This window comes from Dipodomys ordii, unplaced genomic scaffold, assembly GCF_000151885.1.
Source record: "Dipodomys ordii isolate 6190 unplaced genomic scaffold, Dord_2.0 Scaffold3, whole genome shotgun sequence".
Classification (NCBI taxonomy): Eukaryota; Metazoa; Chordata; class Mammalia; order Rodentia; family Heteromyidae; genus Dipodomys; species Dipodomys ordii.
Window position 1 is genome coordinate 24,732,497 of NW_012267219.1, and position 25,818 is coordinate 24,758,314.

The window sequence follows — 25,818 nt, forward strand, 5'->3', positions numbered from 1 at the left end:
AACTCATTGTTAAGTCTGTGTCATTTCCCTTTGGAGTAGCTCACTACCTTCTTTATACTAACATCTCTATCTAAATCACCCCTGCAGAAAAGATTGCTTGGCACCATTTCAGCTCAAACTAGACTAGTTTCTTCCACCTACCATTCCCTTTATATCACTTATTATTTCATACATTATATTATGTTTCCTTGGTTAGTTGTTAAGCTTTTGACTCTTCCACCAAAATATCTCCTTGAGTTAATGGATTCTCTTATTCTTTTTCTATCCCCTAGTGTAGAAATCTAGAACAAAGCTCTGCTCCCAACAGGCAACTCAGTAAATGATAGGTTATGAATGAATCAGTTCTCTTAGGTCTTATCAAGATATTACTTTATCAAATAACTATATGGATCCAGATTCGTGCTCAGCATAAATAAAATGAAGAAAGAATGATTCCCAACCAACAAGAACATTAGTCATCTGGTTGCTCTGTGTTAGTGCTTATAACAGCTAATAATAGCAGTTCAATTCCTAATCTCAAAATGTATTCTGCTAGGATTCTAAGAGGAGGAATCATTCGTGGGCAATAGCAGAAGTTCCAGGGAGTTTTCAATGACAGTCATTTCTGGACAAACAGAACAGATTGTGGAGAAAATTTAATTTTTCATTTGGGATGAATTGTTTGTAATTTCTGTCTTGTAAGTTGTACTCAGCAATCCTTTACTCATTCTTGGTGCTTGAAAAGGGAAAGAAATAGTATATCTCACCTCACCAGGAATGGAATAGGAGTCCATTATAAAGGTTTTAGAGAATAACTGTCTTATCAGGAGATTCTTAGTCCAGGGTATGTGCATATAATATATACATGCACGCATATACATATATACATATAAAATATGCTCTGACCTTGAAAACATCCTTGAGTTACATTGCCTAGAATTAATAGATTCAGATACAAAACACCTAACAGAGTACACATTGTGTTGAGATTAATCTTTACTGTAACTTAACTCCATCAACATGGAAATATAAGCACCTAAACCAGGTATTTATGTGGCCAAAAGGTAAGGATATCAAGAGCATATAAGGTTATAAAAGGAATAAAATTACAAAGATAAGCAATAAGAAAAGCTTTTATTTCTGTCTTCAGAATAGGTTTGGGAAAATCCAAACCTAGCTCCTTGTGGCAGGGTTCTGAGCAGGCTAGGTGGGGAGAAAAAAGGGAAAATCATTTTTGCTCACCTTGGCTTAGAGATGGTATAAGGAAACCTCAGTATGCATAGTGCATTTCTCTCTTTCTCATGTCTCCACTAACTTGTCCAGTAAAACTTCCTTTAGTCTTTTACTGATTCCAAAACTTATTTAAAATTTTTGCCTTTCGCTTCTTATTTCCTTTCCTACAGATGGTACTGGGTAAAATAGAAGCCTGTAAAAGTAAAAGCTTGAAAGACTTTCTTTCCTTTTCTTGGCTTTAAAACGTTTCATATGACTACATGATAGTCCCACCTCATCCACCCACACTTACATATTTCCTCTTCCTAGCATTAATAGGTCTCAACGTTTGGTGAGGCAGGAAATTTAGAATGAAAAATTGCATCTATCTTTTTTTTCCCCTCCCCTTGAAGGAGTTTTTGGAAATAGTGAAGGGGTCCAATGGAGTAAGTGTACTCACTTCCATACCACTGAATGAGGTACTAAAACTGGGCATAATTATGCTGTATGTCTGAGGGCTGGGAAAAGTAAATAATAGGAGGCTGATGGAAGAAGAAGAAGAAGAAGAAGAAGAAGAAGAGGAGGAGGAGGAGGAGGAGGAGGAGGAAGAGGAAGAAGAAGAAGAAAATGTTGAGTTCATCATCTTTGCCCCGTACCTCTAATATTCTTCTGAATCAACTCAGGGTTGTTTGAACCCAAAGTGACCCCTAAAGCACACATAGAGGGAACTCAGGAGAGTTTTTTTTTCAATTCTTGCTTAGGGTCGGAAAGGAAATTCCTACACTTGAGAGGCTGGTGGAAAAAACAACATTATTTCAAAGTTTTCCTGTCCTTCAGCCTCACTTTAGCCTCTGTGAAAGTGACACATGGTGACAAGTCACAGAAACACACAGGAATCAAAACTGTGAGAGAGGGGAGCAGGTCTACTGAATAAGCTGTGGCTCCTAGACTGCGAGTCAACTCCAGTGGCTTTTTCTGTCTTTGTTCTCATCTAAAATGTGGGAAAGAAGTTCAGGAAATACCGAATAAAGCAAACCTGTCCAAACCCCAGCTTCCGGACCAAAAGAACAATAAGGAGAGCTCTAGGAAACCACGAGGTATGGAGGACATCATAAAAAGGACCTTAGGATTTTAACCCTTAAAGTTGTTTATTAACTCCTTGGATCCTTCTTGATTTTATACATGCATGAGCATGCCTTTAAATAATATGGATATTAAGAGATAAACAACAGGACCGGCCCCGGATAGATAGTCAGCTGTACATTAGGTGGCATATATGTGAACCTGCAGAACTTCAGAAACTGAACTGACCTGGAAATCACAATTCACATCTTAGTATGGAAATCATAATCCACAGATAACTGTTGGAACTATAGACCGAAGTTCTATTGCCTGAAAAAAGCACAAACATCCATATCCTTTGTAGGATATGGATATAAGCAAGTCCTGAAATTCCATAACATAATATTCAAAATGTCTAGAAAACAGTCCTAAAGTATTCGGCATGCAAAAAGAAAATCACAACTCATTTGGGAAAGACAAGAAACAACCAATATCAAGATGACACAGATTTTGGAATTATTTGACAAAGGGGCTTTGTTGGAACTATCCCATCAACTAAGGAAGACAACTGGTATGTAATGAAATAATAGAATGCTTCAGCAAAAGAATAGAAGACATAAAAACTTTTTGAAATGTTAGAACGGAGCAATACAACTTAAAACTAACAATTCTGCATGTATACATTTGGCAACTTAAGAAAATGGACTAGTTCTCAGAAAACAAACACTAGTTAGAACTGCAGTCATAAAGAAAACAATCAAGAACAAATGCTGGTTGGGATTCGAATACTCATATGTTCTTAGTGTAAATGCAAACTCATGCAACCACCATTAAAATCAGATATATATCTACATATGAGACTGCCATACTACTATTGGGTGTGCATTGGAAGTAAGAGATATAAATCAATATATAAGAGAAATAACTGCACACCCATGTTTGTTTGTTTGTTTGTGTCCGGTCATGGGGTCTTAACTATGGGCCTGGGCGCTGTCCCTCAGCTCTTCAGCTCAAGGCTAGCACTCTACCACTTGAGCCACAGCACCACTTCTGGCTTTTTTCTTTTTGCTTATGTGGTGCTGAGGAATCGAACCCAGGGCCTCAAGCATGCAAGGCAATTGCTCTACCACTGAGCCACCTTCCCAACCCCCACACCCATGTTTATTGCAGTTCTGTTGGAATTTGCAGGACAGTAGATATGAATTGGGCATCACCATTTGAATGAGATAGGTCAAACTCAAAAAGCCAGATATTGCATGATTTTAGTCATTTGTAGAATTGATATCTACAAGGTACAGAAACACACCATGAACATATCTGTAGAGTTGACTGATGGATAAAAAACACATACATAGAACATAAATGTAACTATGGGGTTGTTTGTAGGGAAACAGGGGAGTGAGATGAGGCAAAGAGAATATGGAAGATGAATAATATTGAGATACATGATGCATATGGATGAAGATGACAAAAGGAAACTCAGTGAAAGCTGTTGAACAATGGGGTGCAGTGGGGGTAGGGAGAGAAAAATCAATGAGGTTCATCTGACTAAACCATATTATAGATACATGTGAATTACCATAGTGAATCTCTTTGTCCTACTAATGCACACTAAAAAGAGAAAAAAATCAAGTCACAAGCAAGTAAAACAGGATATGTTAGAGGTAGGAACTAGAGAGAATAAGGTAGGCCAATGGAGTGGGTGAATAAGGGTAAATATGGGTAAGGTACTTTATATGCATGTATGAGATTTTAAGACTGGAACCTGTTGAAATTGCTTTAAAAGGAGGAGTGGATGAGGGAGAGAGAGGGAGAGTGTGAGGCTGATAGGGATACTGTATATGTATATATGGAAATATCATAATTAAATCCACCATGTGCAACTAACATATGCTAATAAAAGCAGAAAGAGCAGTTAAAATTTTAAACAAAAACAACATAAAAAGCAAAACAAATCTCACCATGAAACAGCCCAAATGATCCTACAACCAGTAAAATAATTTAATTCCTGGTTTAAAACATTCAAGAATGAATAATCCCAAGAGCAGTAGTTAGTTTTACTATTGAATTTTAATCAAATATACAAGGAAGAAATAATCCTTATTCTACAAACTCTCTTCCACATTGTAGAGAAGGAAGTAATACTGTCTAACTCATTTTAAAGGCCAGCATACCTTGATACTAAAGAAACAACTAAAGATGGTACAAGAAAACTATAGATCCATACTTCTTATTAAAACACATGCAAAAATCCTCAACAAAATCAAATCCAACAATATATAATGAGAATAACATACTACAGCAAGTGAAATTTATCCTGTGAATACAGATTAATCTAACAATTAAATATCTTTATGGCCCTATGGTAAGGAAAGAGATTTGACATCAAGAACGTGATTAATAAAAGAAGAAACTTATGCAATGGACTTCATGAAAATTAAAATTTTTTGCTAAGCAAAAGGCATCATTTAGGAAAAACTACTGACTAGAAGAAAGTTTTTACACTCACATTTCCAACAAAGATTTCTTGTTTAGGATATACTAACAGTCCTCAGATTTCAACACTAAGACACCAATACAGCTTTAAAATGGTCAAATAACTTAAATAGATACTTCACCAAAGAGGATGTGTGGATGGAAAATAAGCCCAAAGATATGCATTATTAATAGTCACTAACATCTATTATATTGGATAATTAAAAAGTGTGGAATTATTAAATGATTGTGAGGATGAGGAAAAACTGGAGCTTTCATACTTCACTGGCATGAATGCAAAATGACAGATACCGTGGGGGGAAAACATGGCAGTTTTAAAATAAAGTTAATAACCGTATATAGCAACTCCACTTAAGCACTGACCATAGAAAACTAAATGGCACCCCCCGCCAAATTCCCCATACAGAAATGTTTACATAGTGGTTTCTATTCATACGATTCCAAATTGGAAACAAATCTAAATGGTCTTCAACTAGGGAATAGATAAACAAACTAAACCCTATCTCCTTAATACATCTATTCCTCAACACTATAAAAAAATTAAAGCAGCTATGGAATTACACAACAAATTGGTTGGCTATCAGAGGCATTTTTTAAGCTGGGTGAAAACAGTTGCCAAAGGCTAGAGTTAAAATTCTCTAACAGATTAAACCGAAGTTATAGGCAATAGATGTATGATTTTGCACTTTAGAAATTAGGAATTGGATGGTGAGTGTGGTAATGTGGGGGTAGCATAAAGAAGTTTTGTTCTGGCTATAGAGTCCAGGCTATCCTTGAACTCAAGATCCTCTTGCTTCAGCCTCCTAAGTGCTGGGATTACAAGCAAGCCCATAGGGAGGCTTATTTTATTTTTTAATGTATTTTTATTCTGTATCATGGTTGTGCTGATAACTACATGATTTTATAGATGTATACATATGCATGTGTGTGTGTGTCAAGAATGTATAGAACTGACAGAAATGATCAGTTTTTCAGTGTATTAAGTTTTAAAAGATTCAAAACCATAGAAGAGTGCATGGGTATATAGAGGAGGTAAAGAAGCATTGCTTTACTCCCTCTCCTGTCTCCATTTATCTGAGGTAGAGAGCAGTTGAGGTAATGCCCTTTAGATTTAGTATCCTACATGTTTACTCATTCCCAGCTGCCATCAAAGCAGCCATCAAAACAGCCATGAAACTTGACTCAGCAAGTGCAGATCTGGAACAGATAGCTGGGGGAGAGGACGGGCTATCAGAAAGTTAATGACTTGGCAGGATGCCATGCTTTAAAGGAACAAGAAGGATATTCAAACCTTAATGGAAGTATTCAGTTCATGAGACAAGGAGACATGCTTTAGTTTTAATCAGTTTTTCCTGCACTCAGTTCCAAGTGTTTGTTAGGGCAGCAAATGACCAGCTCACAGGAAAGAAAAACCATTACTTTCCTATGCTCTTTAAAACAAAACTCTGTACATAACAGAACTTTGCTACCAAGATCAAAGAAACGTGTTTTTTGGTCCAGTTGTGGGGCCTGAACTCTGGGCCTGGGCGCTGTCCCTCAGCTCTTCAGCTCAAGGCTAGCGCTCTATCACTTGAGCCACAGTGCCACTTCTGGCTTTTTTCTTTTTGCTTATGTGATGCTGAGGAATCGAACCCAGGGCCTCAAGCATGCAAGGCAAGTGCTCTACCACTGAGCCACCTTCCCAGCCCAACATGTTTTTTTTTGCTTTCCTTCCTTCCTTCTTTTTTTGTTCCATTCCTCATTTCCTCTTTTCTCCTTCTCCTCTCCCTCCCTTATTATTTTTCCTTTTCCTCTCTCTTCTCTTCTTTCCCTTCCTCCCTCTTTCTCTTTATTTCACTTCCTCTTTTTCTCTCTTGCTTTCTTTCTCTTTCTTTTGTTTTCTCCTCCCTTCCTTCCATCTTTCCTTCCTCCTCTTTCTTTCCTTTCTTCTGTGAGGCTCAATTATTACTCATAATGATTTATCAGCTTTGGGCATAATTGCTTTCTTCATGTAGTGCATAGTTTAGTTAGTTCTTATGGCTTTAAATTGGCTATTAGAAGGTGGAATTTTTGTTTGTTTTTGGTTGTGGGGCTTGAACTCAGGGCCTAGGCGCTGTCCCTGAGCTCTCCAGCTCAAGGCTAATGCTCTACCACTTGAGCTGCAGTGCCACTTCCAGTTTTCTGAGTGGTTTATTGGAGATAAGAATCTCTCAGACTTTCCTGCCTGGGCTGGTTTTGAACTGTGATCCTCAGATCTCAGCCTCCAGAGTAGCTAGGATTACAGGCATGAGCCATTGGTGCCCAGCTAGCAGGTGGATTTAGCTTGCTAAAATTATGTTTGGAATTCAAATTTCAAAAGAAATTAACAACCATAGGAAAAGTAAGAGAAAGGTACCCAGTAGAAAAAAAAAGGAGAGAATTTTGGTTAAAAATGCTTTTAGGTGTCAGAATATTATATTTCAGATTAAAAGGGAAGTTGTTGATTGGAATCTTGCCAATGTAAGTAAGGAGAACTGGCCTGGACTCCATCTAGGGGTTGAGGAGATGGCTCATGGATGGCAGAGGCAGGTGGTACCCATGCCTGGAAAATAACTGCTTTGGCTGGACTTGGTTAACTTTCCTCAGGATGAGCTGAGGTTATTGTTCAGAAGACGCATACATGACTTTGGAACTGGGCCAACTCAGGCCTGGACCAGCCCAGCTATTCCTTTCAGTTTTTTTTTCCCCCTCCTAGTCACTAGCTTCTTCCACTTCTGCGTTTGCTCTGACTGCCAGCACAAACATATCTTTTGGGATTTTCTAGTTCCAATAAGCTACAAAATCTTAGTGGGCCGTTGCCTAGCTAATGGATTGGTTGCCCTAGAATCATAAATGCCTGTAGATGGTATCACAAAGTTTAAACATGGTCACAAAAAATGGGGTTCAGTTCCTATCACAAGGGTTATGAATGGTAGGAACTGATATTATTTTTGCTCTCTAAATCTGGCATGGTTTCCCATTGCCCAAAGTCAAATTCTCAGTGTTGCAATGGCTACATTGTCTCATCTCTTCTTCATCTCTAGGCCTTCTCTCCTGTCTGGCTCTGTTCCTTGTACATTCCAGGCATGTACCTATTTCAGAGTCTTTGTGAAAGTGATGTCTTCATCCCAGAAAGATCTTAACCCTGAAAACTTTAAGATTCACTCATAATCTACTTTATGCTTGTGCTGAAAATCAAAGTCTCTCTATCTACTCGGTTTAAGACTATCACCAGTTTACCCTTTTTCCTGTCTTCTAGATTCTCTATCCTGCTCAACTTTCCATAATGGACATGTAACTAATTATTAATCTGGTTTATTTTCTCTCTTACACAGTAACAAGTCCCAAAGAGCAGGAATTTTATGTGTATCTACAGGACAGTGGAACAGGGCAGGTGCTCAGGAACTGGTTTGAATGGATGGATGAATGAAAGAATGAATGAGTGAATCGACATCAGGTCCCTTCTGGCTCCACTGCCACCTACATTCTTGCTGATTGCCTGCTTGCCCTCCCACCCTGTTTTGTTGTGTGTTTTTTTAATTGTTCATTTATTCAACAATGACTAATGTGTCTGTTCTGCCCCAGGCACTGAGCAAGGCCAATGAACTAAGTCACCACCACCTTACTTGCCAGGATCACAGGCAATGAAAACCTACACAAAGAAAAATGTACTGTAGGCCAAACCGTTCACTAATGAAACTATCAAGTGGGTAAGGTAGAAAGAGTGACTGTACATAGGATGGCCAGGGTGCTGTCCCTGAGGAAGTGGCGTTTGAGGAGGAGGCTGAAGGAGAGGAGGGTGTGAATATGTGGCTATGGGAAAAGAGAACAGCCAAGGCAAAGGGCTAGCAGCGGTAGAGTGATTGCCATGTTTCTGTTCTCACCCACCAACCATCTGATGCTATAACCTGCCCGACCCTGTTGGAGGAGCTTACACCACCTGGTCAGTCATGGGCCCCAGAGCACTATTGTTTCACCCCTCTGACGGGGTTCTCAGCCTGGCATCCTTTGTTCTTAGCTCATTTTCTCTACCCTCTCCAAACATTTACACCTTACAGAAGCCAAAGATAATAACAACAGCAACCACTAACTTCATTCAGGTAGTCTATGGCCTGAGCAATATGCTGTGGTGGTGTTGTTTTGGCTCGTACATATATGGCTTCTGATCTTTGCCTCACACAATTCTTTCATAGACAAGAAAACTGAGGTTAGAGAAGCTAAGCAAATCGATCATAGACCAAGCTAGAAATAGGTGTAGCTGAAAGTCAAAGCAGAGCAGGGGGTCCTACACATTTCATGCAAATCTGAAGCTCATCCCAACGTGAAAACTGCCCCTTTCACACGCTCAGGACACAGAGGGGGTGGACACGCTTCAGGACAAAAGCCTGCTTAGTGACCAGCCACATTTCATCAAACCAGTCACTGAACAGTGCCACTATTTTGTGTCATGCTAAGGAGAAGATGCTGCAATTAAAATTATAATACAATGCTCAGATCATTTCCAAATAAGACATATTTTGAGGCAAAAATAAGCTGTGCTCAAAATTGATGATTTTGAAATATGGTGCATCCATTCTAGTCAATATCTTTGCTTCCTGTGTCAAAAGATGAGATGTCACTACTTAAAATTCAAACAACTCCCCAGACTGGGAAGGTAGCTCAGTGGTAGAGCGCTTGCCTTGCATGCATGAGGCCCTGGGTTCGATTCCTCAGCACTATATAAGCAGGAAAAAAAAGCCAGACATGGTGCTGTGGCTCAAGTGGTAGAACACTAAGACTCAAAAAACTCCCCATAATGTGTGTGTATGTGTGTGTGTGGAGTGAGAGAGAGAGAGAGAAAGACAGAGAGAGAGAGAGGGAGAGAGAGAGAGAGAGAGAAGAGGACTGATGCTTAAACTAGGAGCCTCGAGCTGTTGCTTGGCTTTTTCACTCACAGCTGGTATTCTCCCAATTGAATTATGTCTCCTGGCCATTTTTTAAATTTTATTTTGGGTAACTAGAGATGGTATCTCTTGGCCTTTTCTGCCCAGGCTGGTTTTGAACCATAATCCTCAGATCTCTGCCTCCTAAGTAGCTAGGACTATAGGTGTGAACCTCTAGCACCTGGTTATCATTGACTCCTTTCTCATCAATATTTTCTTTTTTGAAAAACTTGAATTAGTGTGTGTTAATTGAATATATTAATAAGGTTCAGTGTTACATGTCATCACATTATCCAGCACGAATTTCCTTTACTCTGAGGGACAAAAGCTCAATGCCTCAACATAACCATGAAATCCTTATGACCATTCTGACCCCTGTTTGGACTTTGGTTCATTATCGCCTGCCTTTCTTTTTTCTTTCTTTTTTTCCTTTGGCCAGTCATGGGGCTTGAACTCTGGGCCTGGGTGCTGTCCCTGGGCTCTTCAGCTCAAGGCTAGCACTCTACCACTTGAACCACAGCACCACTTCCAGTTTTCTGGTGGTTAACAGGAGATAAGAGTCTTAAAGACTTTCCTGCCTGGCTTTGAACCGTGATCCTCAGATCTCAGCCTCCTGAGATTACAGGCCACCCGCACCTGGCTCTCCTGCCTTTCACCAATTCTCCCTGCTCCATCCACAACAGCCTTCTTTTCATTCCAAAAAGTTATTTTTATTCTCATTTCAAGGTATTTTCTGCTCTTCATTTAGTTAATTACTCCCCACATCACCCCCCACATCATTTCTTCTAGAACCTTCCCCATGTCACCTTTTACTAAAACAACTCCATTTATTTATTATACATTTTTGTGCTTTTTGAGAGTTTTGCTATGTAGCCCTGGCTGGCCTTCAATTTACAATCCTCCTATCTCAGCTTCCAAAGTGCTGGGATTCAGACATGTACAACCATGCCTGACTAACACACTGTCATTTTTACATAGGGCCTTCTGCCCTGATACTTTGATTTTATAGCACTTCTCACTTTTGAAATGTAGACGCTCCAAAGGCTAAAATGTGTAAATCAAGTTAAACTTAAAAATGTCTCTGAAGAAGGAAGTCTGCACTGTTTTATTTATAAGGTTTTAAAACCTAGACTCAGTGGGGGACAGAGATGATAGAGGTGACATTGATGAAGATGCATTGCACTCATAAAGTGATATATTAAATTGAAACCCCTTTGTACAACTACTTGAAGACAATAAAAAATAAGCATAAAATCTAGGTTAAAGTAATTTAAGGGGAATCTGGTTAGGACTGGGTAAAGATTAATATAATAATTTAGGAATGATGAACAGAATGAGCTGAGAATTTCAAAGTAAATCTTGGTAAATGAACAGTTCCTTGATGCATGAATTATTTGATCTATTGTCCTGAGAAATAGGCTGCTTGAGCAGCTAACATTCAGATAAATTGATTTTGAGGAAATTCCTAAAGCAAACAATGAAGGTATTTATGGGGATAGCTTTACCTCCCTGGGCAAGAATTACTGGGACAAAGAGTGAAGTCATATTGATGTAGGTGGCTTTGGTTCTTACCCTGAGTTAAGGTATGAGGGTGTAGGCAATCTCAGTTCTCATGATACACCAGTGTTTATGTCACCCTTTCTCCAAAAGCACTTGTCTAACAGACAATTATAACTTTACATTTAATTAGTGACTTTCTTTTCCAGTAGACTGTAGGTTCTGTGAGGAAAGCATCTTTGCTTTGCTGGCCATTTGATTCCTCATACAGATTACAATGCCTGAGGCATAAAAATATTTAATTACTATTCTAATGCCGTAGGAATGAGACTTTGAACAATACCCTGGATGGGCTTAGGGGATGGGTGGTAAGAGAAGAAATCAAGAGAGTATATTCTCTCCAGTTCAGCGTTGGAGTGGTTTCAGTTGAGCATTGGTAGAACACAGAAGGAAAAGATAAGATGTTCCATTCAGGACTTGGCATGGTGGCCAATACCTGTAATCCCATTAGTATGGAGGTACAATTAGAATATTAAGTTCTAAGCCAGCCTTAAAATGAAAGTCCTACTTTTTGGAAATTGAGTATTACTTTCACCAAAAAACACACATCTGGAATTCAGGACATATAACATCCAGGGCAAGAGATATAAATTTCGTTAATTTGGAATAGCTTTAAAAAATCAAAGCAGGGGCTGGGAAGGGGCTCAGTGATAGAGTGCTTGCCTTGCATGCATGAGGCCCTGGGTTCGATTCCTCAGCACCACATAAGCAGAAAAAGCTGGAAGTGGCACGGTGGCTCAAGTAGTAGGGCGCTATCCTTGAGCTGAAAAGCTGAGGGACAGTGCCCAGGCCCAGAGTTCAGGCCCCATGACTGACAAAAAAAAAAAAATCAAAGTAAAACAGAGCTGTCAGGTGGCTATCATTTGGCTCTAGTCAGCTAGGGCTGACATAAAAAACACCACAGGCCTCAGGCCAATGGCTCATGCTTGTAATCCTAGCTATTCTGGAGGCTGAGATATGAGGATTGTGGTTCAAAGCTAACCCAGGCAGGAAAGTCCATGAGGCTCTTATTGCCAATTAACTACCAGAAAAACCAGAAGTGGAGCTGTGGCTCAAAGTAGTAGAACACTGCCTTAAGCAAAAGAGCTCAGGGACAGTGTCCAGGCCCAGAGTTCAAGCCCTATGACTGACCAAAAAACAAAAACAACAAAACAAAACACTACAGATTAAGTCTTTTACACAACAGACTTTTCTGATTTTACAACTCTTGTAGCCAGAAGTCTAAGGTCAACATGCTGGGAAATTTGGTTTCTAGTGAGGGCACTCTTCTTGCTTTGCAAAAGTTACCTTGCTTTTTCCTGACCTGGCCTTTCCTCTGTAGACAAATAGAGAAAGGATTCTCTAGTATTATTTTTTTTCTTTTCTCATAAGGACACTGGTCTTATTGCTCTATAGTTCCACCCTTATGAACGCATTTAACCATAACCACTACCTTATAGGCCTTGCCCTTAAAGACAGTCAAATTGGGGGTTAGAACTTCAACACACAAATCTGAGAAAGACAAAATTGAGTTCATAATACATTGATCAAAATATAGTAAGATTTCTTAAATATCTTGGGTTGTAGAGATGATACTGAATTCATATGTACACCTTCTGTGTACCAGTCATTCTTCTAAGTATATTACCTCCATTAGCTCATTAAATCTCAAAATTGCTCTATGAGGTAAGTGCACTAATCATCTCCATTTGCGAATCAGAGACTTGAAGCATGGAACAAAAACTGCTTGCAACTACATGAAATAGAACTGACTTATCAACATAACTTTACATTTAGAGCAGTTCTTGCCCAACAAAATAAAGGTGCAAAATAATTCACTTCCTAAAATTCCATTTATCTAAACCACCCACTATTTAGCTGAGTATCTAGACAACCAGATTGCTTATCAAAAGCCTACTTCCTCATCAGGATTTACTTCTAAATCCATTTAACTCTAAACCACTATGTCATTACTTTGGCCATATCAACATCAGATCTCTATGCTGAACACTTCCCCTTAAAACACTCCCTAAACCATATAAATATCTAGCCATGAAGTCCTGTTTCTGAAGTAGAACTAAAATTCTGCCAAGGAGGCATTCTCCTTTTACTGCATAAGCAATAAACTTCCCTTGTGTGACCAACAGGTTATTTTGGTTCTTTTAGGGTATCATCAAATCATGAATGTCTTGTGCTCAGAGCTTTGCTGTGTGTTCACCAAATTTGTGCAGAAAGGAACCTAAAGCCACGATAGTGAAGTCAAATGAACACATAGCTCATTTAGCAAAAAATGTTGTTAATTTCAGGAAAATTAGAGGCCAACTTTTTTTTGCATCTCTTACATAGCTTAGAATAGCACTTAAGTAACTTGGGTATGAGCCTAGACTAAGGATAGAAGTAAGATACTTAAGTGAGTTTTGCCAAAATCATCATCCAAATAGCTCAGGTGGAGATAAAAAACTAGACCACAGGAGAAGGCCCCTTGGTACTAATAGGTAAAGACGTGAAAAGCACTGGTTTTGGCTCAGTAGTGAGTTTAAGTACTAGCTTCACTATTTGCCACTAGTGGCCTGACTTTGGGCAAGTAATTTCTGGTGTCTCAGTAGCTTGCTTGCAAAATAAGAGTATTATGGATTCGACATTATAGCATTAATGAGAAGACCAAATGGGACAGTGAGTTAGTTGGTTATGTGGCGAAATTAGTGGTATTGTCATTAATACAATTTGCTGTAGGATTTTGGAACTTGTGAAGAGGGAAGATATGATCAGTGGTATACTTGAAAGAGATTGGAGGACTTGAAATATTTTTTTGGGGGGGGTACAGTAGTGGGGCCTGACGTCTGGGCCTGGGTGTTGTCCCCCAGCTCTTCAGCTCAAGGCTAGCGCTCTACCACTTGAGCCACAGCACCACTTCTGCCTTTTTTTCTTTTTGCTTATGTGGTGCTGAGGAATCGAACCTAGGGCCTCATGCATGCCAGGCAAGCGTTCTACCACTGAGCACCTTCCCAGCCCCTTGAAAAATTTCAAGTATGTAATATAAGTGGGGAATTCAGGTTTGGAATTTCTGTGGTAGCTTGGCATGGTTTTTTCTTTTCCTGTAAAGACTGGTTACAAAGACCAGTAAGGTCATTTCCCCCCAGCAAAACTTCCTCCATTTGGATATTAACCAATTTAAGACTTTAAGAGGGCTGGCAGTCTAGCCAAGGTTTAGGACTATTGCAGAAACTCAACCTTAAAAGGTCAAGAATATGCAGCCCTGAGAGACATGAAATCTGCAAGTAAAACACCTGAGTGAGGCAGTGGGATATGTAGGAGGCAGTGTTGTTCTCCAGATGTTATCTCTGTGATGCAGGAGAAATGAGCTCACTGAGTCCAAGGTTGGGCCTTCCCTAATATGCTCATTCACCTACCAGGCAAGTTCTGTCCAGAAGTCTGGAGAGATGAGGTCAAATGAACCCATGTTTAATGTAGGTTACACCAGTTTCACATGTGGCCTCCAAAGATGAATAATCATGGAGAGAAAAGACACTCTTCTCATTGTTTCTACAGATACTGTGCAGAGGTCGACTGTGTGCTTACCTTGTACTTGTAGATACTATGCTTTGTGTCTACTGCTTAATCCTTCTTACTAATTTTTCCAGGTGCTCTGATCCTCGTCACTGAACTCTTGATGTGTGTGTGTGTGTGTGTCTTTCCTTATTATGTGAAAGAACCCTTTGAGTGAGAGGGAGAGATCAAGAATAATTCAATGATTTTTTTAAGCAGATAGTAGAGATGTGGTATTGTGTTTGATAGGAGCAGAGAGAATAGAGACAATTCACAATCACAGGTTCAAAGTACTGAATGTGAAGATTGGAAGAAGGAAAGTTGAGCAAGAAGAAGGGCTAACAATCCTGATGTTAACAATGAGGACTTAGTAATTATTTTTGGAATCTCCTAATATAAGTACAGATACCTTGAAAGTGATTGTTTTTGGTCATGGGTCTTGAGCCTGGGCACTATCTCTGAGCTCTTCACTTCAAGGCAAGCACTCTACCACTTGAACCACTGCCCCACTTCTGGTTTTCTGATGGTTAATTAGAGATAAGAGTCTTAGGGAAGACTTTCCTGCCTGGGCTCGCTTTTAATGGTGATCCACAGATCTCAGCCTCTTGAGTAGCTAGGATTACAGGCGTGAGCCACCGTCGCCTGGCAAAAGTGATTTTAAGATGATTAGACTGTAATAAAAAAAAGTTGGCTGGTTCTCTGTTTCTAATGTCCCACTTGAGAAATTGAGAAGTTTGTGTAGTTTGCAAAACTCTTTCTTGACCCATGCCTTTGTGTGATGGATATGCCAGTTATCCCCATAACTAGGAAAAACGCAAATAGGTGGATCAAAATCCTGGCTAACCCAGGCATAAAGCAAGACCGTTTATCAAAAATAATCGATACCAAAAGGTGGCAGAGCAGCTTGAGTGGCAGAGCACATGCTTTAGCAAAGTGCCTGGTCTGACTTTAAAAGACCCCAGTACCACAAAAAAGAGAGATGTAAGACTGATTCATTACTGTCTTAGTTAATATACTTCTTCAGGAGTAGTCAAAATACAAATAAAGTTCTTCCTATGTAACCTGAGGGCAATAGGTGAGCTGGGGCAGGGTGTGAAGCAAACACCAACACTTTCCCAAATGCCCTAACTTGCTGGATACTGTTTATTTCCAAGTTTCAAACTTAAAGGATCCACTAACCAATATTTAAAAAAAAAACAACAAAACAAAGCAAAACTCACTGCCCTAGAAAATATGAGACTTGCCAACTTCTTTAAGACTTTTCCTTGGGTAACAACTCAGCAAACACCCTTAACCATCTTTTATGGGCAATAGTCTATAAAAGTCTCCATGGTGATACAGAGATGCAGAAAAATGAGCCCAGACAAAACTTGCAGCTCTGTATAGAAAAGTTAATACTTCAAGGTACCCCAAGTCAGAGGAGGGAGGAACTGTTAGATGGAAGGCCCCCAGAGAGTAAGTGCATTTGAATTTGATCTCTGATGGGAAAGTACAGTAGGGTAGGTTAGGGCAAGGAGAGGAGCTTCAGAGTACTAGTCTACTAGTTGGCTATTAGTCTATTTTGATGGAAGGGGAATTAAGCCTATTGGCATTGATGATAGGTATGAAACTGGATGCTAGAAACACACTGAGATGCTTTCTAAAGAGAGTCATTAAAAATTGAGAAGAGTCAGCTGCAGTAGCTCAAGTTTGTAATCCTAGCTCCTTGAACAAATAGAAGAGTCTCTAATTTTTGTCTGGATATCCAAAAGGGGTATCTTATAGTTTCTTATAAATCAGTGTCAGCCTCAATCACCATATAATCTGTTCTATTTTCTTCCCTGTTGATGATTCCACTCTCAGATGTCACTGAATACCATGAAAATGACAATATCTACACCCCAGGTGTCACTTGAAGGCGCTTCAAAAATTTGTGGTGCTCAAATTATTCCTGAGTTGGGTGAAGGGAAAGGATGTGTATCTTCTTCCCTCCCACTTTTTTTTTTAACAGTTCATTATGTGGACAAAGGCTTGATCTAGTGGCAGAGTTACCCAGACATGCTCCATGGACAATGGGGCATCTCTTTGGATCCTGAGACAGCCTACTGAGGACTAGGAGACTAGAGTTCTATTATCTAGCGCTGAGCTAAGTAGCCTTTCATCAATTCCAGCGTGGCCTACAGATATTCTAATTTTCTGTAAACACAATGTCATGGAAAAGAGCTCAATGATTCAGACATCCATACAGACCCTATGGTAATAAAGTATGAATACGAAATGGAGCTGATTTGCCATTATTTGCAAGTTTGTATTTATCTGTTTCCTGTTTTCTTCATTCTTTCTTTTTTTCTTCTTAAAATATTTTTTAAATTAAAACATTTTAATTATCTTTAAGTTGTTGTACAAAAGAGGTGCCAGATAACAAAGCCTGTTGATCAGCATCACTCCCTTCAACCATCTGCTTCCTCTTCAACCCACCCTTTCTTTACTTTTCTTAATGAATTCTTGATTACATTCTCCTTCTCTTTCCTCCCTTTATTCTTCTACCCCTCTCCCCTTGGTCCCATCCTACCACTTGGATATACTTATTTCCTGGTGTTGGTTTTGATGGGCTTTGACCTAGTCTTTATAGGAGATTATACTACTCGAGCTGTCCACAGTCTACTATACTTCAGTTAATTAATTTGTAACCACTGTGGAAGGCCCATTCAAGCATGTTTTCTTATAGATTTATAGGTACATTCTATCTACTACAAATGAAGGAAATTATGCAATCTTCATTTCTCTAAGTTTTTACTAGGAAAAAAAAACTTGTATGAAAACAAGTGGAGGCAGATTATGGTGTGTGTGTATGTGTGTGTGTGTGTGTGTGTGTGTGTGTGTGTGTGTGTGTGTGTGTGTCTGTTCTATGAGGATTCAGTCTTGGAGGGATTAGAAACTTAGGTCATCTCTCTGAGGCCAAACATGCATTGATCTATGATTTCCACCTGAGTTTAGCTTTAAAGCTATATGCTGGATTTTTCACTCTTACCACATTCTTCTTCCTAATTAATGCTCCATTTAGGGTGGGACCTTCAAGTCCCCTTTTAGGGACTAAGTCTAGTGTATCCACAGAAGTGTGTTATCTCAGAAATGCCTTCGAAAGGGAACTGCTACAAAGAGCTTCTGACGAACGAAGGGGGTTAAGAATGATGGAATATTAACCAGAGCCTAAAAACGGACTAGTTTTTAACCATATTGGAGCTCTTTGGCGTGCCCAACACTTTTGTTTTCTTCTCTTTTCATTCTTGCCTTCAAAAGGGAAGTACCATAAAGAGTGAAGTCAGGTGACCATTTCTAGTTGCAGTAGCTTTGAGGTCTGATGCAATGCTTTGAGACAAGGCCAAAAATTCTAGCAGCTCCAGCTGAACACTGAACATGGCTGGAGAATCAGGGTCTGGCAAATTCCACTTATCCCAGGGCTTCTCTACAAATCTCTGAGCTTGAGTTCTCTATTGGACTGGCCAACATGGTCCCTGAAATCTAAGACTTTTCCTCTCTAGTTCTCTATTCTGTTTCCTTTCACAGCTGTAAGACCTGCACTGTGGCCTATAGGCTCACCCTGTCTACTTATACTCCCTTAACATTTTATCATTCACAGGCATTACCCTAAATAGATCTCTTATAGTTCTAACGTTTTCTTGGCATCTGGTCCCTGACACAAGGTCCCTAAGGGAAGGTCCATGCCACATAATTTGATTTAATCTTCTACAACACCTATTTTCACACATCTCTTGATTTTATTTGCATGAACGGACAGTTGTACATCGTACAAATGGGCATTTCAATGTCAACTCACCAATTCAGGGGAAGCTCCTGGCTCAAAGGCCCAGCATGAAAGTGATCAGGAAAACGGAAGATCACCCATCCACAAATTTTGTTTAAATAAGGATTCCTGGATCATATTCACAAAATTCTCAGGTCAGAAACAGGGGGAGGGCTGGGCGCTGGTGGCTCACGCCTGTAATCCTAGTTACTCAGGAGGCTGAGATCTGAGGATCGCGGTTCAAAGCCAGCCCGGGCAGGAGAGACCGTGAGACTCCTATCTCCAATAACCACCGGAAAACCGGAAGTGGCATTGTAGCTCAAGTGGTAGAGCGCTCGCCTTGAGCTGAAGAGCTGAGGGACAGCGCCCAGGCCCAGAGTTCAAGCCCCACTACTGACACACACACACACACACACACACACACACACACACACACACAAAGAAACAGGGGGAGGGCCAAGATGCTCCATTTCTACTGAGCTCCACCAGTGGATTCTGGGACAGATAATCCTCAAACCACACTGGCGAAACATAGATGTTGAGAATCAGTCTGCAAGTATAACCTTTCCTTCTTCCCTTACCACTATGATGCTGCCATGTTTGGAATGTGTACTTCAAAGTTCACGTGCTAGAAACTTCATCTCCAAAGCAGTAGGGTTGGAAGCTGGGATATGTAAGAGTTGTTTAGACCATGAAGGTTCTACGCCAAAAGTTCCTTACCCAATGTAACCCCTTGAGCCACCAAAACAAGGAACCAATGGATTTCTGTTCAGTATAAATTACCCAATCTGTGGTACTCAGTTATAGCAATATAAAATGAACTAAGACACATATTTAGTGGCTGTAGATATACCTATGACTTCTGGAGAACCTAGGTGTGTTCTAGGCCAGGAATTTTCTGTCTCACAGATATATTCTACTCTGCTTTTTTGAAATAAGGTGGGTCCAAGAGCAATGTATGAAGATTGCCTGAATCCTGGAAGAGACATAAATTGGTATTACCAGCTAACATCTGGATGTGAGCTGGGATTATGAAAGGCAAACAGAATCATTCTACAATGTGCATTGCTAGCATGTGAGTCATTTTGATAGTAGTTCAGTTCAGTTGATCATTTTCCTTTTGTTTTCCCAGTAGAACGTTTTCTGTTTATCTTTTATCCATCCATTAAAGGTCATTTTTTGTTTGTTTATCTTTGGCAATACTGGGATTTGAATTCAGAGCTTTGCATTTGCTATTCAGGTACTCTACCACTTGAGCCATGTCCCTAGCCTGTTTCGCTTTTAGGTTATTTTCCAGGTAGGATCTTGCCTTTTGACCCAGGCTGGTCTTGGGTCACAATCCTCCTTCCAATTGCTGCCTGCAGCAGCTAGGAACACTATTACAACGCCATCATATGTAGCTTATTTGTTGATATGGGGTCTTGCTAACTTTTTGCCTTGAACCACAAACTTCTTGATCTTTACTTCTTCAATAGTTGGGATTACAAAGGTGAGCCATGTGCCAGGCATTAAAGATCACTTTCTGACTTCCCTTCTTCCAAGATCCAATTGTACACATCTTCTTCCAAGATCCAGCTGCCCTTTCTACCTTCTTACATGAGAGCATACTATATCACTTGTTTTATATATCACATGTTAGCCTAAAAATTCTTTGAAAGTGAAGTTCATTTCTTTTTCTTTGTTTCCTTTTTATCTTTTATTCCAGTGCCTACCCTGTACCTAGAAGATGGTAGGTATTCAAATAATGGTATGAAAGGATGGGTGAACAGAGAGATGGAGGGAAAGGAGAAGGGATGGGAGAATGGCAGTTGGGATGAACTATACTCACAGATACCTCCCTGGGATGGTCTCATTTAACCTCACTTCTCACAGCCAAATCCAATATCAAATCAAATTGAACGTAAATGATTATACTCTGCAAATATATGTATTCATTCTCTTTAAGGTTTCAGCTAATGTAAAGTAGATTTAAATGAATTGAAAATGCTTATGAGAACACTAGAAGCCAATTTTTTTTCTAGTCAAACTGAAAAAAAGGTTAGATGATAGGACACGGTGTGATGTAGTGGATTTTGGCATCAGCATGAAGTTCAAGTCAGTCTTTGCCGCATACTGCTTTTGTAGCTTCTGTTTCATCCTCTGTAAAATGGAATCAATAAGAGTTATACCACAACATTTATATAAACCAAAGCTGAGTGCCTGGCATGGAGGAAGGGCTCAACAAACATTAATTACCTTTGTTCTTTCCTTACTGGCCAAAACTTAATAGAAGCCTGTACTTAGAAGACAAACCCATAAGCATCATTTTCAAAAAATGTCTAAGTATATAGATATACATGCTCAGAAAATACATGTTAGATGAATGAGAAAATTGTTTCATTGCTTCTAGCTTATCCCAAATTCTAATTTTAGTTTCCTTTTGCATTGGGAAATGAATTTAAAAGCATAGCAACATGACTCAAAAGATTAAGATTGTCTATCCAGACATCTTGATTTAAATCTTCAGTGTTTGACTTTTGAGAAGAGTACAAATGTTGGCATTATCTTCTTTATTAGCAATTTGTAAAGAACTAGGATCTCACACAGCTGTGTGCATCTCAGCGACGTACAAAGCAAAGAATAAATTTCCTGCCCACACAAACTCAGGAAAAAAAAGCTCAAGCTGTTTTATATTATTCTGACAGCCTGAGCAAGGTTTCTTATTTTTCTCATAAAGAAATCTGACAAAAATCACAAGAATTCTCTACTATATACTGCTTCCCCCCCACCCCCTTATGGGATTGCAGAAGCTGAGGATATATTTGTTTTAGGAGAAACTAAAGATGCAGAGTTACAGAATTTTATAGCTACTACTCTGGCAATTCAGTAGATAGGAATTGCTTTTTTAAACATGTTGATTAGTGGAATGATGGGGAGGAATCAGTTCATATCCTGCTCCAACATGTGATCTGACTGATACAGGTATTTTACAAACCTGAAGCACACTCACAGTTGGTGCTCAGGTCAAAGAGGGCCAGGCCCCTCAAAGCCCTGCTGAAACCAACTTCTGATTTAAAATGGTAGCACTAGCAAAAGAGGATTACCTATGACTTCATTTACTGGAACCATCCAGCATAGAGCACTGAATGAGGGCTGTAGAAATGTAAAATTGTCAGTAGAGTAAGGAAACTCATCTCTTGGGCATTAATTACGTGCAAAGCAGTTGGCATTATTATGAATCTGTGTACCTTCTATACCCTTGCCTAGTACTTAGCTTTACTGAAAATAGAAAATCTGTGCAGTTCTCTCTCAATGTTCTGCACTAATGATGGGTTTCTGTAAATGGAGCTAGAAGCAGAAGGCTTTCTACCAAATCCCTTTTCCTCATTGCTATCTGGTAGTTTTTATACCCTAACTCTTTCCAAAAGCTGTGTATAGAATAACATACAGGATAAATGTGGACATATACAGTACAACCAGAAGTAAAGGTGAAGCCCGAAGAGATGGTATACATAGTACATGAGTCCCAGCCTACTTGTTTAGCAGTGAGTTTCAAATCTAGCTAGGTTATTACTGCCAGCACACAAATTATTTCTGTTTGTGGTTTACCGTGTCAAAAAAAATAAAAGCAAAGTTGTCACTTTGAAACATATAAAATTCCTAGTACTAAGCCCCATTGAAGGGATTTTTCTCTCCATGAGTTTATGGAAGGTAAAGACTTATAGTGTATGATGAGGGCAAGATACAACAACACACATATTTTTGAATATACCAATATTGTCTCTGAGTTCATTCTTCAGGACTCTGTATATATAAAGGAAAATTATAGAATGATAGTAAGATTACTACTTGCTCAAATGGATACTCAATCATTCAATATGTCTCAAATTCAAGACTTTGATAATAGCCAACTTTGGCATGAAGCAAAGGCTTGAAGCAAAAGCGGATTCTCTCGTTTCCTCTGCAGTAGGTACATGTCTAGTAAAGGGATTAGGCCCCCCAAAATGTCTGAGTCTCTTTATTATATAGAGTAGAAGAAAGAAAAAAGTATAACTAACCTTGTGAATAGAGGTAGGTTATCTGTAAGAAACCATCCCAACCTTAGAGGCCTAAAACAATTACTATCGTTCATCGCTACTATTATTTCTCACAATTCTGAGGACTAACTTATAGCCTTCTACACAGTGGCAGGGGCTGGAGTCAGCTCACAGGCTTCTCATCCATATATCTGGTGGTTGATTTTTGCTATCATTTGCGACAACAGTTGTGGAACAGTTGTGGCTCCCATAGCTACAGCAAATCTTTGCACATACAATGGACTATCTTACAGCTGCTGCGCCCCTTCTGGTTTTCTGAGTGGTTTATTGGAAATAAGAGTCTCATGGACTTTCCTGCCTGGGATGGCTTTGAATCATCATCCTCAGAACTCAGCCTCCTGAGTAGTAGGATTACAGGTGTGAGCTACTGGCACCTAGCTAAGCACCAGGTTTTTGAATACTTAACTTAAAAGCAGGTACAAGAATACTTTGTTAATACATACTAAAATTGCAACATTAAACTTGTAAAATTTGAGATATGTTAAATATGTATTAGTAAAATTTGTTTGTTCTTGCTTGTTTATTTTAATGTGGCTACTTGAGAATTTAAAAGTCCATACTTTGTTTATATTTTATTCCCATTAGACAGTTGAGCCACTGAGTAGGAGCCAGAGCATCCCAACTCTCCTGTGAACTACCTTCTTGCTATCTAATCTCTGTGAATGACATCTGGCTGGAAAAGGAAGCAAGAGGATGGGAAGAGACAGCATTCTTCCTTACCTTCAGGAGGCTGTGACAGAAAGACAGCATTGATGGAAAGTTCTTCAGTTCACAAACCATTTCTTCTGTGGTGGATTATTTCTACTGCATCACAAGGCAGGATCTGCTTTTTGAAGTGATTAAAAAAAAGACACATGTCAGCAGCCTACAGTGAATGCTTCAAGCTAGCTTTCCTGAGAAGATAGTCACTTCTTAAGTGTTGAGAGTTATGGCAAAGGGCCCACTCAAACCAGCCACTCTGATGACATTTTAAGAGGAGCCAATTAAAATGGCAGGGCTGTGCCAAGGGTGCCACATTATCTCCTGATTGACTCAGCACTTCCAAAGGAAGCTAAAATGTTTCATGCAGAACAGTGTTGGAGATGCCAGCAAATGAGACAACCAAGAAAATAGCAAATAGAAATAGCAGGAAAGGAAGTTTGCTCGTATCATAAATTATAGTGTGGTAACCTCACTGCCATCATTTCTGTAATCCCTTTTTATTCTTTAAATCAACTGAGTTGCATACATGTAAAATCAGACCTGACAGCAAATGCAAAGAAAACTATTAAGGCTGTCTTCTATATCAGAGGCTTTGAGACTCTGGGTCTTAATTAACCTTTGTAAATAAGAACTGACATTGTTGGATGGAAAATGTGGGAGACTAAAATGTTTCTGAAGAATTTTTGACTATAAAGTAAACAGCCTAAGGGAAAAATATTAAGTCAGAGGCTGCTTCCGCATTCCATAAAACTGAATTCACAGTGAAATGTACTGTATAGTTGAAAGGCTTACACACATACAAAAATCATGGGACAATTTGAGTTTAATGATGATCCAAACTTCATGGAATTGTGTTGCATTTTACTAAGATAATTTTTTCTCTAATTATGTTAGATCCTGACTTGAAGTTGTATGGCATTAAAGACATAACTTTGAAGACATTTATCTATCTGTAAGTCCTCTTGACTTTCTTTTGGGGGGGGAGGGGTCTGGTCGTGGGGCCTGAACTCTGGGCCTGGGCGCTGTCCCTCAGCTCTTCAGCTCAAGGCTAGGATACTACCACTTGAGCCACAGTGCCACTTTCAGCTTTTTTTTTCTGCTTATGTGGTGCTGAGGAATCGAACCCAGGGCCTCATGCATGCAAGGCAAGCACTCTACCACCTTCCCAGACCCTCTTGACTTTTTTTGTTACCAAGTTAACCCATGAGAAAACATTTAGCAGGTATGTTTTACTCATTTCACGATAGAAGCATTTTTGGTCATTAAACCGGTATGAGCTTTTTGTATAAATCAGTACACTGTTCTTCAGAGTAAGGATTCACTTTGCTTTACTTGGAAACACAAGGAAAGTGAGCTCAGAAAATTCATAGCATAATGAAGATGGCAAGGGGCAGGTTTTCAGTGCTAGGAAATATCATGTGAGAAGCACATGTATATGCCACTGTTTTGTGGTCAGTTTTCAAAAATCATATTCACCAGCATTCTTGTTTAAATGCCTTTGCATATTTAAGAGCCATCAATCCCATATCTCAAAGGATCTAGTTAATTTGGTAACTCTTTTCCCATTAGTTAGTTTCAGAGATTTTACTGTATTTTCTGTACTTCCATAAGCCTTAATGGAAAATGAGTTCTGTTCTACTGCTTACCTGATGAACTTGTCAGCTAGGAAGGAAATGTCAGTTCCTCCTGCTTCTTTGCTCCAGATGATTTTCGGTCTAGACTATTTCCCTTTCTGAGCTGGTGAATCTCCCAATCCATTTGTCAATTTTGTGCCCAAGGGGATTTCTCTGTTTTAACCTTGCATTCCCTGCTTCCTGGACTTAATCCTGCCAATATCATTTGACAAAGTTATGATTTGACAAAGTTATGCAATGGCACTTACTGTATCATTACAATGGTTCCTATTTTAAGTCTCTGTGACTATGTTTGTTTTATTTTGAATCCCAGTCTCTCTTCTCGCTATCACAGTCCCTGCAAACAGAAGATGTACCATAGAGTTTTTTAGAACAGACGCAAAGACATCATGTTAAGGTTTTTATATGACAAGACAAGTTGGTTTCAGGCTGTGGGGTTCTGGTCTGCGTTCATGTGGTTGGGCAGTTGGTCTTCCACATTTGTTCTTTGGGACTGCTGTTACTTGAAGCTCTCCTTTTTAGTTTACTTCATTTTCCTCTTTCTCTTTATGTGCTCAAAATTTATGAGAATAGCTAGGACCATCAATGCTTCATTTTCAACCCACTGGGAGAGAGGCAGGCTTTATGGCATAGTTACTGGGGAGATTGTCTTGAAGCTGTGACAGTAGGATTTGAACTCAGGACCTTGCTCTCTTATTCAACTTCTCTGCTCGTGCCTTCACCTCCATGTTGGGGAGTTTTAATCACATAATCTTCTCACTCTAGCTTCTTTTTCAGTGACAGCCTCACCCCTCTTCCTCTCAGCTGGCCTGATTACTAAAATTGATAGTCTATGCCTTATACCTTCATATATCTGTACAGGTGGGTTTTTG